Source organism: Malaclemys terrapin, chromosome 3 (assembly GCF_027887155.1).
Source record: "Malaclemys terrapin pileata isolate rMalTer1 chromosome 3, rMalTer1.hap1, whole genome shotgun sequence".
NCBI classification, from domain to species: domain Eukaryota; kingdom Metazoa; phylum Chordata; order Testudines; family Emydidae; genus Malaclemys; species Malaclemys terrapin.
In genome coordinates, this window is record NC_071507.1 from 192,852,166 (window position 1) to 192,870,225 (window position 18,060).

Below are 18,060 nucleotides of genomic sequence, written 5' to 3' on the forward strand. Positions count from 1 at the left end.
TTCTCATGTGTTAAAACCACACTTGAGCCTATTGTATCTTAAATTAATTAAGCACAAAAGCTTAGTTTGAGCCTTTGTTCCCTGGATCATCCTTGATCATCTTTGATCAGCCTCAATCAGCCTTGTGATCACCCTCCCCCTGTGTGATTAACGAGGGAGTAGGGCTGACCTAGGAGAGAAGGCCTTAAAAGCCAGAGGCTAAGCCACCATGGGGACCGTAAACAGGGGAGTTTGAGATGGAGTTTGTGAGAGGGAGTCATAATATAATCGCTATGGTTAGGAAGGGGGCCGCATCGCCACTGCCCACACTGCTCCTGTCTCCTCCACCTACGCCTGTATCCAGACAGACAACCTAACTGTGGATGCCTCTACCCAGATCCTGGTGTGGATTTGAGCCAGGCTGGGGGGGACCATCCAGTGTGAAAAGTGCCTGCTGGTGGAATCTCTCAGGAAGCAGGTGGGAGACCTACAGGAGGAGGTGGCTAGGCTGAGGAGCATCTGTGCCCATGAGGAATTCCTTGAGTTTTCATATGGAGACATCTAAGGCTGAGGAAGCTATCCAGCTCCAGAGGATTGCTGTCACACCACCGGGGGAGGAGGATATGGCTCTGTCCCAGAGAAGACACTGGCAGATAGTTACTTCTGGCAGCAGGCAGTGCTCCACCCCTACTCCCAACCCACCCACCATGGTGATGGAAAACAGATATGCTTCCCTGGCAATGAGTGATGAGGAATCACCCACAAAGGTGGAGGAGGAGAAGATGTACCCCCAAGGCTGGGAGGATTGCAGCCACCGCTCCCAGAAGGAAATGTAGGGTAGTGGTGGTTGGTGACTCTGTTCTGAGGGGGACGGAGGCACCCATCTGTTGCCTGACATGGCATCCCAGGAGGTATGCTGCCTGCCAGGGGCCTGTATCCAAGACGTTACAGAGGGATTGCCAAGGGTCATCTGGCCCTCTGACTACTACCCCATGCTACTTATCCATGTGGGCACTAATGATACTGCGAGGTATGACTCTCAGCAGATCAGAAGTGACTACAGGGCTCTGGGAGTAAGGGTGAAGGAGCTGGGGGTGCAGGTGATGTTCTCTTCAATCCTTTCAGTCAAGGGTAGAGGCCCAGGCAGAGACAGATGCATCCTGATGGTGAATGCCTGGCTGCAAGGATGGTGTCACCAGGAGGGCTTCCGCTTCCTTGACCATGGGATGCTGTTCCAGGAAGAAGGACTGCTAAACAGAGATGGGGTCTGTGGCGGGTTCCCCCCCTTCTTCAAGGTGCCACCTGGGACTGGGGTATCACCGAGCTTGCCTAACCCACCAGCCTTGGCTCCCTTTACACTGTATTGCTGAGGCAAGCCCTCTGTCAGGCTTCAGACTGCACTTTACCTGCACGCATACTGGTAGGGACACACCCAGCTGCAGCTTGACACACAAATGCTAAGATCAGCTCTGCATGGGAAGGCTCAGCTAAGAAACTGCCCAATATTCAAGTGCACACCCCCTCAAGAGGGTAGACCCAAAATTGTACTGTCTTGCACTGCACAGAAACTTGTACAGCGTAAGCTCATGAAATTCCCCTCTCCCTCAATGTGGAGAGAGATATGCAACAGCTTTTTGCCCCCCAGTTATGAATTCCACACACTGGGTTTTAGACAAAACACAAACAAGTTTATTAACTACAAAAGATAGATTATACGTGATTACAAGGCATAGCAAACAGATCAAAGCAGATAAAACAAAATGGAATCTAAGATTAATATTCTAAAGAAATTGGTTACAAGTAGTAAATTCTCACTCTAAAGGATGTTGTAGGCAGATTGCAGAGACTTGCTGGCAGCTTACAACTCACTCCAGATATTCCTTTCACAGGCCAGACACCCTGTAACCTGGGCTCACCCCTCCCCCCCCCCGGCCCCCGCCCCCGGCCTCAGTCTCTTTGTTTCTCAGGTGTTTCCAGCAACCTTCTTTTTTGGGTGGGGAGTTGGTGAAGAATGAACCATGATGATGTCACTCCGCTGCTTTAAATATTTTTTGCATATAGTGTGAATCCTTTGTCTCCCAGTGTGGTGAGCGGGAAAATACTAGTATTATCATGGAATCCAGTACCAGGTGACTTGGTCACATGACCATGCAGCCATAACTCAGAGGCTGTTTGTAGCATCTCCAGGAAGACTTCTCAGTGCATGATTAGCATCTTCAAAGACCTATTGTTCTCCCTAATGACTCTTCCCAGCTAGACATCTAGACTGACTGCATTCTGCCTAGTGGGCATTCCCCAGGTGTAAACTCCTTTGTAATAGATGCATAGACAATATTCCTAACTTCAGATGCAAAAATGATGCATACAAATAGGACAATCATATCCAATAAATTATAACCTTTTAAATGATACCTCACATGACCTATCTGGTAAAAAATACATCATAGTTATGCCATAATCATATCATTACAATATCTCTATGAAGCATATGAGGGCTTAGTTTCACATGGTCCACCTATTGAGGAAGGGAAAGAGCATATTTGGATACAGAATGATTAACCTAGTGAAGAGGGCTTTAAACTAGGTTCGAAGAGAGCAGGTGACCAAAGCCCACAGGTAAGTCAAAAATATGGAGACCTGGGAGAAGGGTTGGAATTGGAGGGCGGGGGGAGGGCATGTGCTGTTATAGCAGGGATAAGGGAGAGACAAGACAGAACTGTGGAGTGGAAATCAAATCAGAATCATAGATGTCTGTATACTAATGTGAGAAGAATGGGGAATAAGCAGGAAGAATTCAAAATGCTAGTAAATAAACACAACTATGATATAGTTGGCATCACAGAGATTTGGTGGGATAATACACATGACTGGAATATTGGTATAGAAGTGTACAGCTTGCTCAGAAAGGACAGGCAGGGGAAAAGGGAGGAGGTGTTGGCTTATATATTAAACTGTATAAGATAATAAGGTGATAAGTAACAGTCAGCATGGATTTGTCGAGAACAAATCATGTCAAACCTCCTGGTCGCATTCTTTGACAGGGTAACAAGCCTTGTGGAAGGAGGGAACCAGTAGACGTGGTATATCTTGAGTTTAGTAAAGCTTTTGATACTGTCTTCCCCAACCTTCTCATAAACAAATTAGGGAAATGCTACCTACGTGGCACTACTATAAGGTGGGTGCATAACTGGTTGGAAAATCGTTCCCATAGAGTAGCTATCAGTGGTTCACAGTCATGCTGGAAGGGAAAATGAGTGGGGTCCTGCAGGGATCAGTTCTGGGTCCATTCTAGTCAATATCTTCATCAATGATTTAGATCATGGTATAGAGAGTACACTTATAAAGTTTGCGGATGAAACCAAGCGGGTTTAACCTCTGCAAGTGATTTGGAGGATAGGATTAAAATTCAAAATGATCTGGACAAACTGGAGAAATGGTCTGAAATAAATCGGATGAAATTCAATAAGGACAAATGCAAAGTAATCCACTTAGGAAGGAACAATCAATTGTATGCATACAAAATGGAAAATTACTACCTAGGAAGAAGTACTCCGGAAAGGGATCTGGGGTCATAATGGATCACAAGCTAAATATGAGTCAACAGTGTAACACTGTTGCAAAAAAAGTGAACATCATTCTGGGCTGTATTAGCAGGAGTGTTGTAAGCAAGCCACGAGAAGTAATTCTTCCACTCTACTCCACGCTGATTAGGCCTCAACTGCAGTATTGTGTCTAGTTCTGGGAGACACATTTCAGGAAAGATATGGACAAATTGGAGAAAGTCCATAGAAGAGCAACAAAAATGAGTAAAGGTCTAGAAAACATGACCTATGAGGGAAGATTGAAAAAATTGGGTTTGTTTAGTCTGGAGAAGAGAAGACTCAGAGGAGACATGATAACCATTTTCAAGTACATAAAGGTTGTTACAAGGAGGAGGAAGAAGAATTGTTCTTCTTAACCTCTGAGGATAGGACAAGAAGCAATGGGCTTAAATTGCAGCAAGGGGAATTTAGGTTGGACATTAGGAAAAAATTCCTAACTGTCAAGGTGGTCAAGCACTGGAATAAATTGCCTCGGGAGGTTGTGGAATCTCCATCCTTGGAAATTTTTAAGAGCTGGTTAGACGAACACTTGTCAGGGATGGTCTAGATAATACTTAGTCCTGCCATAGGTGCAGGGGGCTGGACTCGATGACCTCTCGAGGTCCCTTCCAGTCCTATGATTCTATGATTCTAAAAAACAAAAGAAGATTCATCATCAGTTACCAAGTGTGAGGCACATGGGATCGGGGGTAACATGTCTTAAATTTTCTGTGTTGTAAATATGGGTAGCAGGCCGCTGGCTGGTAACTCAAAAATTTTGTATCCCCCAGCCAACTGACTACTGATGTACTCAGTAGGGTTTGCAGCCCTAGACTTTGTTGCTGCTAATTCAGATCTGGGGTGAATTTAATGTATCTGGCCCAAGTTCAGGAAAGCATCCCAATTCAGCAAAGCACTAAGCATGTGCTCAATGGACCATTGACTGCTTTCCTTAATTTATTTCTATACAGTAGATATATGCGCTTTTCTGAATTGGGACCTATATAGATAATATGACCTCTGCCCAAATGTCACATCCAGCTTAAATTTAATAGCTAGGTAATGCATGATAAAATGTAAAGTCCCGTTGAGGCCACTGACCTTTATTAAATAATGTCCTGTGGCTTGATGTATTGCTATGTGACCCTCTTCCGCTGTCCAAATCTTGATATTATCATCTACTATTTTAAGCTTGCTTACAGAACTGGAATAAAACATGGATATAAAAAGGTGATTACAGCAGTGCAAGTCTGAGCTTTTAAGTTCCTTTTCCATGAAAAGAAACCAAAGAATGTTTTATCCAAAAGACAGACAACTGGCTGTTGCTTGCCATGAACTTGAATCATGTACCACTTATTTAAGAGTGGAGTCTGATGTTCCTCTAAAAACAAAATACCCCCCCCCCGCCCAAAAAAACAACAACTGGTCATGCTTTTCCTTCAGGTGTAAGTCCATATATTTAGATAGAGTCTGTGGGCCAAATTTTCAAAAGGGTCCCAACCTGGTCACTAAATTTGCAGTCACGGTTTTGTGGATGTGCACATTTTTGCATATTCAAACATTTGGATTTGTGTGACTGGATCAAGTAGCAATTAACTTATTTGCCAGCACAAATTCAAGTGCCAGGACATGGAAAAATTTGCAATCACTAAAGCCTCTACATCTCACCTCTTTGGGACATGGACCCTGACCCTGAAAGGCATTTGGGTGCCTAGCTCCCACTGAAATCAAATACCTTTGAGGATCTGGTGCATAGTGTATGGACGGGCTCACCATCTCTTCTGAAGTTCTCTTGTACATGGTTGGGAGAGTCTGTCCTGTGGTTTATGCAAAAAAGCAGAAGCTCCCCTTTTTCTTTTTTCACTTCACACTGGCACATCAGTGCAAGAGAGGCCAGGTTTGACCCCATACTGCTTAACAACAATTGTGCAACTGTGTCGGGTCCTGCTCCCTCACCTACACTGTTCACATTTCACTAGGGACTGCAGTCTATGTGTTATGGCACCACCTCAGGGCAAACTTCAAGTTGATTCATTTATTTATAGGCATTTCTAGCAAGGTAGGCATTGTAGTAATGAGCTTTAATACATTTTTTAAAATCTGAGAGTTAGCAGCATGGGCTTTGCTAGTAAATTTGTAGCAATAAACCCAGTTTGAAGCAGACTGTGCATGAGTCCCCATGTCTGTGTTAACTTCAGGGATACTGGTATAAAATGTGATTTTTGTTACTTGTCTGCTCATGCTGCTTATTTTCTATTGGCTGTACATATTTGCAGTGTCATATAAATGACTAATAAGTTAATCATAATAACTTATCATCCACACTGCTCTGCTTCTGAAAGCATAATTATTTCTATAGGAATCTGTTGGAAACAAAGGCATATTTAGGCCTGACAGAATCCTGCTGTGGATTTTAAGAGTTTCTTTGGATAACATTTAACAGCGTAAGCATAAGTAGAACTGCGCATGGGCAAGAAATTGTAGAGTAGTCATGTTTGTGAGAAAAAGAAATGATAAAGTAGTTAAAAGGCTAGAAAAGACTGGTTTGAACTAACAATAAACCTATACTGATGGGGAAAAGGAATTAATGGGGAAATGGGAGCCTAATACATAGATATAAGAAAAAATACAAAAAATTATAAATAAGTTTGGGTAACAAAGGCTGGCTGAAGCTGTATTGTCCAGTGATGGAGGTGACTGTGATGAGATCGTCCCAATGAGCTTCCCACTTGTGAGTAATTGATCCCTGACTTTTGGATATCTACATAAAATTTAAACATTCCTAAAAATAAATCCCCCAAAATAAAATTCATGGGCCTCCCAAAACAGAAGCCCTGTTCACATTGTGTCTTTTGCTGCAGTTTGGGACATACTGGGCTAGTCACTCCTAATAAATCTCATCATGAATATCAGAACCGGGAGTGGGCCTGGTTATGTATTAAGGGCTTACAATGTACACAGCACTGTACAAGAGATGAAATAAATATAGTTCCTCCCCAGAGGATCTCCAGCCTAAAAGGAGCTGGAAATATGTGTACCAGAAAGGCAGGCAGGATGTTTAGAAACCACGTGCTGGACAGGCGGTGTTCTTAGTTAGGGTTTGATTCAGCTGGAATCTTTGATACGCCTCCACAAACTGTATGTGCTGTAGGCAGATATCAGATGGTTTCTTTGACTAACTGGCTGCTATTATATCCCATTCACCAATTTAGGGAGGAGGCAATCTATCAACCTGGGAGATCATTTTGACAAGCCAGTTGCTGCAGCTTCACAACTAAACATTTGGTTGAGTACAGCTGAGAACTCAAATGCTGCTGTTTGTAAAGACGCAGCAGCAAGCCCGGGCCATTCATGAGCAACCTGCTCTAATGCCATCAGTGACGCTAGTGAGTGGTGCCTTCTGTTCTCATGAGGATGTGTATGCCATGGGGTGTCTCCATCCCTCCAAGAACACTTTCAGTATATAATATAGCTCACACCAGACAGGAAGGGGTTAATTAACAGAGACAGGCTCAAATTGCCCTGCCCTGTAATACCTGTTGGTGGTAGGGGGGATTTAAAAGAGGGGAGTCAGGTAATGGCCCGATAGGGAGGGCACGTAGGTTGCTCCTATGTGGGGTAAGAAGCCTGTTTGGGGCTAGGAGCTGTCAGGACACTGCATTATGCCTGAACCCACTGGTAGAAGGGTGGGCCTAAACCATATTGTTGGTGTGATTGAAACCCAGGAACCTGATATTAGACCAAGACATTGCAGCTGGGGGCCTGCCTGCCAGGAAGGGGGCTGACAGCTGAGCTGGCTGGGCTGAGGATGGTTTTTGTTTGGTGTCTCTAGTGGATTTTGACTGAAGGACTCAATTACCCTGGAAGGGGTGGAGCTCTAAGTTGGAGGACTAAGCCACATCTATAGTGGAAGTGGTCTGAATAGCATGTGGGGAAACTGAGGCAAAGCTGCTGCGTTATACCATGGGAAGGGGGTGCTGGCGTGGCACCTCTGGTATAAGAACTCAGTTAACCAGTCAAGATGAAAGCAATAAGAATTGCTGTTATGCTTCAAGATGAACTTTGTTGCAGAACAAAGATTCTTTCTTTGCTAGGAATAGAGATTATTTTAAAAGCTAGTGGAATTCTTTGTTCCTCTTACTTTACCAAGCATCAAGGCTAACAAATATTTCTCTTAGTTAAAAACATTCCTCAGCTAGATATGCAGGCACAGTAGTTCAGTTTTCTTCAAAACTGTGGGTTAACTGTAACACAACAAATCTTTATTGGGGGTTGGGGGAGGGCTCTAAACTGGGTCAGGAATTCTACAATGTTGAAGAGAAAAGGACTTTTAGGGTGACTCATGGACAGAACATGTTAACGATGGGCTTCTGCTATGAGTTGCCTTAGAACTTATTGTCACTTCTAATTAGTGGCTTGTGCAGCGATAATCCTAGTGGCTATGTTACAATATCTATTTACTGACACATTTTTGGTAAAGGATTGGAATTATACAGCTAATCCAGAGAGAAAGACCTTCTATAGCAATGTTTCATTTACATTTCATTAATCATTCCCACACCACCCATAGCTGGGCAGGGTGCTTTGCAGGCTAATAAAAGACACAGATCGCCCTTGCCCCCCAGTTTTATTTTGCTGTCTTTATTGCATTCTGCAGAAGTCCTTGGTGGATACTAGACACATAAAGAAGGGTCAGACTAAGAGCTGCGGAGACAATGATGTCCCTCTAACCAGCTACAGGGATTGTTTGTGGGTAAGTTAATGTTGATCCAGTCAGCATTAACTTTACCCATGTTTCCCACTCTGATTGCTGGACTCTTCCTTTAAGGAGGATTCCTAATCCAGCAGCCAGTGAAGGAACCTGGGGACATGCAGAGGGGGCAGCAATAGATAAGAGCAGGAGCGCCACCAGCTTTTCTGCTGCCCTAGGCAGCGGAAGGTCCCCCCCTGAAATGCTGCCCCCACAGAGGCAGCGGAAGGTCCTGCCACCGAAATACCGCCTCGGTCGCCGCCCCCCAAATTGTAGTGCCCTAGGCGACTGCCTAGCAGGGCCGGCTCCAGGCACCAGCCCAGGAAGCAGGTGTTTGGGGCGGCCAAGGGGAAGGGGTGGTACATCGGGCTGTTCGGTGGCAATTTGGCGACGGGTACCTCTCAGAGGGAAGCACCTGCCACTGAATTCCCGCTGAAGAAGAAAGCAGCGCGGTGGAGCTGCCGCTGGAGTGCCACCGATCGCGGCTTATTTTTTTCTGCTGCTTAGGGCGGCAAAAACCCTGGAGCCAGTTCTGCCGCCTAGGTCGCCTAATGGGTTGCGCCGGCCCTGGATAAGAGCCAGTATGTAGGACAGGAACTTTGATCTGCTTCATTGGGGGGGGGGGCAGAGGGACAGACTCCTTTCTTCTTCTGAAAGGAGAAAACTCTGACCCTGAAGTATGTGCTAAGATTGCAGGACTGGGTGCTTGGTTGTATTTTGCTGATGGTCACATATCAACATGATGAGCCAAATTCTTCTCTTAGTTATATTGATTCAGCTCTGTTGAAGTCACTGGTGCAACCTGAGTGTAACTTGGAGAACAGTTTGGCCCAGCAAATCAAATCCCAAGAGATGATTTGTACTTGCCACTCCCCTTATCTCAGTGGGTACTGAGCAATTTAGGATTTGGTTCATTGGGTCTAATCCTGCATCCACTGAAGTCAATAGCAAAACTTTCATTGAATTTAGGGTGATCAGCACTGGGTCACTGTTTACAAATCTTATAAGAAGCTGCTGTTCTGTGGTTGGTTCAGGGATTCCTTCTCAAGCCTGAGATTCCCTGATATGCTACAGATACTTGGGTTGTGGGAGGATCCCTGCAGCACTCTGGTATGCACAGCCTGCCTACTCAGACCAGACATAGTGTTTGAGTCCAAATTAGTAAATGGCAACATTATCTCTGAAAGGCAGGTTTCATTAGCTACCAGGGAGCTCTCTTTTCTCAGAGTTGCTTTTAAATATTTAAAAACATAATTGCCCCTTATTATGGAATTTTCCTAATGTGAATGTTTAAATACTTACAGAGGGGGATATTCAGAACCTGTCATTGTTTCCACTCTCATTAGTGCTTACTTTGAAAGACATTTGATACTTTAAACACTGGAATCCTGTGTTGGTCTCCCCAATTGTCCCAATAATAATGTTGAAATGCTTGCAAGAGCATTTCCAAAGCTCAGGCTTAGATGTTCTCAATTTTCCTAATTATGGGCTAGCTCAGCCCCCTCAGTGGAGATCCCCAGGGGGTGAAAGAAAAACTCTGCCTGGTGAACCTTGACTCTCTTCCAAGCATGAACTTCAACTGGAAGTGGCAGTGAAGAATGAATGGGGAAAATCAGGATTGTTGACTTCAAAGAGGAGACAAGTAAGAGGGGATGTGATACAGGGATATGGTATGTGAATGGTGCAGAGAAAGTAAATCAGGTACACCCATCCTCAGAATACAAAAAACAAGGGGACATTCAATGAAACTGAAAGGCTACAGGTTTAAAACTGAGAGACCTTAGCAGAATTCAAAGAATATTGAACATGTCTATTTAGATTGTAAACTCTTTAGGACTGGGACTGTCTTCTTCTGTGGTCGTACAGCACCTAGCCCAAAGGGGTCCTGGTTCGTGACTTGGGCTCTATCATGCTATTGCAATACAAACAAATCATAATAATTAATCTATGGATTACAAGGGTATCCACTCACGATAGTAAGAATTAAAAAATAGAAACACAGAACCAAGACTTTGGAAGGGATCTAAAACCTCATGCTTCAGGACATAAGAACAGCTTCTAAGTAATGGAGTCCGGAAGAAACTTTCCCTGTGTGACGGTTATCCTTCAACTATCCACTGCAGGATTTCTTGCACCATCTTCTGGCACTGTCTGAGATGGGACTCTAGTCTCATTCACCACAGCAAGTCATTAGGGCCGTAAGTGGAAAGAGCTTGAGTGAATTGTAATCTTTCTATTGGATTTTCTATAGGATTCTATGGGAATGATCTCATTCTCGGTTACATTTTATAGATTTTCACAGCCATTTCTGTAGACCCCTACTGATTTCATCCCCATAACATTTTATAGGAGTGAGGAGATACCACAGAAAACTTTACTCTAAGGTTTAGCAGCCTCTGATATGCAAATGGGAGAGAAAGGAGGAAGAGGAACAGTTCTTTTTCCAAGAAAGCAGAGGATCAAAACTCTTAAATGACTTTTTTTTTAAAATAAGACCCAGATTGGTCCTTTTCCGCTATAATGGATAGATATTTTCATCAGTTTGTGTGTGCGCAGTGACATTGACATTCAGATAAGTCTAATATTTCCAAGCCTAGTTATTACAACACTAAACTAGGGGAACCCAACAGAGGAGAATGAGAGTTCTGACATAGCAGAGATCTACATGCAATGCTTAATTTGTGCCAGGGCTTGCCATGGCTTAGCCCTGGCACCTCTACACTGGGCAGGTCATATCCCGGCACCTCTGGGCTTGCCAGGTCAATTATGAAAGTAAAATAATCTGCTTGCGCCCTGGCACTTCTTTCATTACAAATTAAGCTCTGTCTACACTCCAGTGCCCAGACCCAGATGATGCCACAGAAACCTGAACTCGCCTCCACCTGGTGGGCAGAGTTTTCCCTTTGCGCCCCCCAGCACCCCGCCTGTATGGAAGTAATTGCGGCGGGGGAAGAACAGAAATTTCCATCCTTGTGCAGAGAGGGGGAGGGGGGCAGAGAGAAATAGGGTGACCAGCCAGCAAGTGTGGAAAATCAGGACAGGGGGTGGGGGGTAATAGGAGCCTATATAAGAAAAAGCCCCCAAAATTGGGACTGTCCCTATAAAATCAGGCCACCTGGTCACCCTAGACAGAAACCTCCACCCACTTGTGGCGAGGCAGTGACTGATTCCCACCCCGCACCCCTCTCGCCCAGCCTACAGCAGCAGCTGGCGCTGACAGGAGCTCGGAGCGCGGGCGTGCTGGGGGGGTCGGGGCGTGTAGACGGGATTGGTTCTCACACGCTGGTTGGCGTGTGTGGCTGAGCCGCCGGGCTGGCTGATTGGGCCGGCTGCAGCCCGCCCTCTTTGCCCAGCCCGCCCGGAGCCGCTTTGTCCGGGTGACAGCGGCTCCCCAGAGCAGAGAGCGGAGCAGCAAGCGGCAGCTCGCCGGCTCAGTGGCTGCGGCGGTGCACAGGGGGTGGGGGCAGGAAAAACGAGCCCCAGCAGGTAAGTTCAGGTGCAGGCTGCCGCTTACCGACTTTCAGTCTGTCCGGTGCCCTTGCAGCCTGGGACCCCCCCGGGGGTAGCCAGTGCCTGGAATAACCCCCCTGGAAGGGTATTTCCTCCCCCAGTCCGTTATAGAACATCCCCGAGGGATGCTGTCATGGGGGCTAGGGAGGGACAGTTTCCTGCTCTTCCCTGGGGTGGGAGGAGAATGAAATCCCGCTTTGCCCCAGGCGGAGGCGGTGTCGCTGACGGGGGGGCAAGAAATGAATCGTGCCCAGCGCTTGGTGTCGCGGGTTGGGGGAAGATCAGTAATTTTCATGTCACTGCTCCGATGGGGGCCCCCTCGGTGCCCACTGACACCAGCCCCTTGCAGGGGCGTTCTGAACCTCCACTGCTTAAAGGGGGCTGGAAAAAACTTGTATTTGTGTGTGTGTGGGGTGTGTGTGTGTGTGTGTGTTTCCTATCATCATCTGGGAACAGCGACTTCAGCAAGCCAGGAGGGACCCCTTGGGGACCCAGCTCAATTTTTTTCATTTTGTTTTGGCTGTGTCTGTGACACCCCCCTCCTGTGATTTTTTCCCCCCCCTCCCTCTGCACACACATCAAGCACTGCAGACCTCACAGGACAAAGCCACCCTGTGCTGTCGAAAACGTTTTGGGGTAGATTGTGAGGTCTTTGGGGCAGGAACCAAGTATTTTGGGGGCTTGTGGAGTATTGAGTACAGCCTTGGTGTGTGGCAAATACGGGGAGGAGTGTTTGGATAATTCAAGGGGAGGGGGCTTGCTGTGGAGTTTGGAGATAAGTTACTTATTTGGGGATTAAAGGGGGAATTGTCAAATGAGGGAGTGTCTCATATTTGGGTGTAGGGATGTAAATAGGATTTGGATAAAAGACCAAATATGGGAGATGCTCAATGAGGTTCTGCTGTGCTGGATTAAACATTTCTGCTCACCTAAAAACCAATGGAAGTTAAGTGACAACAAACCTGTTCTGACGGCTTTGTGTTGCTTCAAAGTGTGGAAGTATAAAGAAACCTGCATCACAGGCCCCTCACAAAGGGACTCCCCTGTTTTAAGAGACCACTATAAAGACAGCCCTAGGATTCCACTACGGTTTTATCTGATCTCTAGTTAACGGCCATCTCTACTCAGCAACCAATTTTCTTCTGGATCCATGAGTAGTTGTTTAAGAAAGGTTTCACTCCCCATCACCTTCCAAGTTTGTGTCCATAAACTCCTCATGCATTTATTGTTTTTAGTAACTAGATTAAAAATAAAAGTGACAAATTCTATAATGTTTCTATGGATTTGTTAGCAGGGCTTATATTTCACATTTTAGATTTTCATAGTCTTCTATAGCTATATATAGAAACATAACTTGCTCCAGTTTTGTTTGTTCATAGAGGTTGCTCTGTGGAATAATTAAGCATTGTTCTTTTAAAATTATAGCATTAGTCCCGAGCCAACTCTGTTGCTTCAGTAAACATACAAAACCAGTAAGAATAAACAGTATGCTTTCACAGTGAATCTGAGGTCTAAGACCATTGTGCTGATGGGAAATTGTCACAGAAACTACAAACGAACCTTCTGTTTTGCTCAGTGGATGGTTACTAAGTGGGAAAGATGTCCATATGCATTGTAAACTTGGCTTTGTGGTTTCTTCAGTGCAGTAAGAACTGAGGACAGGTGACCCCTCCCTTACCTCAGTTTGAGGAGGCTGGGGCCCATCTGTCTAATGTATTTTATTCTGTCTTCTGCCAAACAATGTGCTTGGCTGGCTGGTTCTTGCTCATATGCTCCTGGTCTAACTAATTGCCATGTGTGGGGCCAGGAAGGAATTTTCTCCCAGGTCAGATTGGCAGTGACCTTTTTTTTTTGCCTTCTTCTGCAGTATGGAGTGCAGGTCACTCGCCAGGATTACTTGTGTATATCTCATGTAATCATTTCCCTGTTATTGCAGGGGCATTGGTGTGCCTCAGTACCTCCTATTCTCTGCCTATGGCACTCAATAGTCTAGTCTCCTGTGGGCTGTAATACCATGGCCTAATTTTGGTTGTTGGGTTTAGTGTACAGGTGCTAGGTAGTGATGATGGCTTATGATATACAGGAATCAGAGTAGATGAGTACCTTCTGGTCCTAAAATGTATGGCTCTAATGTGGGCTCTATTTGTATCCTGGGTTTTGGTTTGTCCCCACCTGTATTAAGAACACTGATGGTGGCACTTCTAACACTGATATGATGGTGCCTGGTTTGTAAACTTCTTCTATGCACCAGCCATGACATCTATAAAGAAAGTTTCTCCAAACTCTTTATATTTCCAATGGCTTCAGTTTTTAATTTCCAAATTGTAAGGAAAGTACGATAGAAACAAGACTGCCTGGATGGTTATCGTTCGATAAGATTGTCTTGAATTTCTTTTCTTAAAAATAAGATTTATTAGCTTTACCTTTTCACCATGTGTGTCCGTATCAATATTTCAAAAAAGCAGAGCAAAACTACAGTCCTGATCCCACAATGTGATGTGCAGACTGTGCACCCCCAAGCAGATCCCATTGGCTTAAAAGTTCTGTTCTATTGGTTGTCATGCCATGTCCATCACTATGGAGTCTGAATATCTTCTAGAGGTTCATTAAGCACGGTGGATATCATGTGTGGTTCTCTCTCTTTCTCTTTGTGGTGGCAGTTGGGAAGAAATGTGTGAGGACTGGAGCCACTCATAGGCCCCAATTCTGCAGTACAAAACTTATCGGTATTACTTTACAGGTGTCCTGCGTGAGGTCACTTGCACTCCAGTGCGAAGTGCCATATGGGCAGTGTGTCTTGTATGTGGGTGTTTTATTAAATGTAGCCAACGGAAAGAGAAGCGTAAGGGCTCATTGAAACTAATTAGAAGCCAGGTCTTAATGAAAAATTACTACAAATGAATAAAAGTGAATGGCCCCTCTGGATGTTAAAAACTCCCCAAAATTGTCCCAAAGGCTCAGCTAAACTTAACAGAGCCAGAATTTCCCTGGAAAAGATTAGGGGAAAAAGGGATTTGCATCACTTTTTTTTAAAAAAAAAAGAAGTCCCTCTGCCTTATCCTATAACTTCACCACTTTGTCAGAGGGAGAGAGAGGGGCGTTGCTTTCTCCTCTCCAAGGAATGATTTGAGTGCTCTCTACGTTTTAGACATTTTTATTGCCACTAGAGGGAGCCGTGATAAATCTGAGGGTGATACGGGCTATATTGCTTCATTGTCTGCAGCAGTCCATTCCTTTTGTCACTTGGCATCCAATTTGGCTGTCTCTGCTTAGGTAAAAGTTCCATTGGAATCAACAGAAGTGTTGCCATGGTAGGGATTATGGGAATGGGATTTTGGTATAATAAAGATATACAAAGGCAAGTTCTCCAGTGTTGGTCTAACTCTGCTCCTATTGCAGTCAATGGGAATTTGATTTAGGCCTGCGCTCACGTGTCTGGTAAAATTCCCATTGACTTTAATGAGAGCAGAGTTAGGCCAACGTTGAGTGCATTTGAAATTCCCAGAGAGATTGCTAATGTCTCTAGTGTCCTGGGACCAACCTGGCTACAGCACTGCAAACAACGCTTTGAAAATCTCACACACAGGGCCTGAAGACAAAACTGCCATTGACTTCAAGGGGAGCAGAAATGGGCCCCTTGCTCTTTGCTCATTCCTTTTAGATATAAGACTGCAACTTCTGGTTTATTTTTGGTTTGTTTTCCTATTTTTCTCATTTTCTGTGGAATTAGTTTTCCCAGAAGGTTTGCATCTATTTAGTATTATTTAGTCACTTGCAATTTTGGTTATATTTAAACCTTCTTTATTAGTAGCATTTTGTTCTGTTATTCTATTTTTAGTTATGTAGTTTGTCATGGCTGGCAGCATTAGTCCAAAAAAAAAAATGCTTCCTAGCAGTTTCAAGAGATCCGTAGTTGTATCTTGAAGATGTACCCAAGGGACCTTTTAAAAACTCTTCTAAGATAGAAAAACAGTTTCTAAGGAAATACATTATTAGTTTCCATAAACATAGTGTAGAAATGGATATATAAATGGTGGTAATTGAGTCCCCAATTCAGCAAAACATATGCTTAAGTCCATCCCTATTCAGCAAAGCATATAAGCATGTGCTTAACTTTAAGCGTGTGGTTAACTGCTTTACTTCAGGGTCTAATTTCATAATAATATATTCTTAAATGTATTTTCAGTCTTTGACTAGCAAGTCATTCTCTGCTGTCCTGATGTCGGAATGCCCCTAGTGGCAATTCCAGTAGAATTAATCAACTGGTGTTTATTGGTTCCTGCTGGCCTCTACTGATTTTGCTGGAGAGCCATTAGTTCCAGGAACCAGTATACCCATCTAAATGCTTAAATAGATCTACAACCTAGTTGCCAGAAAGAATCAGCAGAGAATTTTCAACTAGAATTTCAATTAGGGCTCAGGAAAGTGAGGATTTTGGGTGATATAATCCATCTCGATGCTGAGGGCCTTCCAGGGCCGGATTAAGACCTTTAGAGGTCCTAAGCACTGAAAAGATTATGGTGCCCCCCCCATATGTAATTCAAAATAAAAACAATACTATACCGTAAAATAAAATTTTATTTTTTGAAATGACACAACTTAACATGTATGCTGAAATTAAAATAGCTTCTTTCTAGATTTTTCTGACTGCAAAATTCTGGATAAGTTCATAGAAGCTGACATGCACAATAAGAAAAGTAAACCAAGTCTGTCCTGACACATTGTTGTTCTCTGAGGGCTTTTTATTATTTTCAGCTGAGAAAAAGAGCATTCTGTGGAGCAGTTAATAATCATCAATGTTAGAAAAATACATAGTGCGATCTCTGCATTTGGAAATACATATTGTATTCCGTCTTTCAATATTGTGCCATGAAGATCAATGTGACTGAATTTCATTTTTCCTGTTTCATTAAATTTTGCGCACATATAAGAGTGGAACTGCTGTACTTCTCCAGAGAGATTCATGTTCAAGTCAACAGGGTATGAGTCATCTAGCTTTTGGGAACCTTCTGAATATTGTCTGTCAGATAAGTCCATATCGTTTAGAAAAGAAAATCTACTTGATACTTCTTTGTACACTTCACCTCTCCTCTTCATATGAGCTTCAAGTGTATCAGTTATAGCGTAGTAAGTAGATATGCGAAATTTGTGTCTAGGATTCAATGCTGTTTCTGTTGCACTACTATCATTTGCTTGTTTTTTCCTGATTCGCTTGCGGGACTGGGCTTCTTTGTAGTTAGTATCTGGCAAGATACTTTTGATACGTCTTCAAATCTTTCGAAATCATTCCTCAAAGTGTGTAAGTGGTCTGCTAATGATTGACAGAGGTCTGCACATGTTTTCAAATCCAATTCGTTTTCTTGGAGAGCTTGACTTGTGTGGTAAAAATTTCATTCTACATGGTCAACATGAATAGAAACTCTAGTTCTTGCATCTTGCTTGCAATGTTTTCTGCCTCTCATATAGTTTCTTCCTTTTTGATTGGTCTTCAGCTATACTTTCTAATGCATTCACAATCTTTGAGTAGGACTCCAGAATTGCACTTGTTGCCACTGCATGTGCCACCCAGTGAGTATTAGAAAGAGATTTCAACACACAATCATTGCCCAAATATGTCTTTAAAACTGTCTATTGGTGTGTTGAGGCAGAGAAAAATGTATAAAGTAACTGGACTGTTGAGAAAATCCTTACTGCCATCGGACAACAATCAACAGCACTGCGGCCAACAAGATTGAGAGAGTGTACAGCACATGGTATGAATATGGCATATTTGTTCTGTTCTAAAAGCTTCTTCTGCATTCCTTGATAACACCCTGACATGTTGGCAGCGTTGTCATAAGATTGACCTCTGCACTTTGAGAAATCTATTTTGCAAACTTGGTACAGACAATGCAGTACTTGATTTGCCATTTCTTCACCCGTGTGGCTTTTCAAATTGAGGAATGTTATAAATCGTTCAACTGGTTTTCCATCTGTGGGAGATGCATATCTTAGTACAATACGCAATTGATCAATATGTGAAAGATCAGGTGTAGAGTTGACAGAAACTGAAGTGCCCAGCAATACTTATTTCATCCACAAAAGCTGAACGAACTTTGTCACTCATTTGACCAATGAGTTCATCACATATTGTCTTGGATAAGTATGATGGGTTACCTTTGCCAGCATTCCCATTTTTTTGAGATATGGCCTGCTAAAAATGGGTCAAACGGAGCCACAAGCTCCAACAATCCCAAGAAA

At 43.8% G+C, this 18,060-nt stretch overlaps 1 protein-coding gene across 1 annotated transcript in view; it reads left to right on the plus strand.

Moving 5' to 3' along the window:
* Positions 1–11,700: 11,700 nt before the first annotated feature.
* RCAN2 (regulator of calcineurin 2) overlaps positions 11,701–18,060 on the plus strand; it is a 167,834-nt gene continuing 161,474 nt past the window's right edge. Inside the window, exon 1 of the mRNA XM_054022340.1 lies at positions 11,701–11,796. The gene's annotated coding sequence lies outside the window, so the exon portion shown is untranslated. The remainder of the gene's footprint in view (positions 11,797–18,060) is intronic.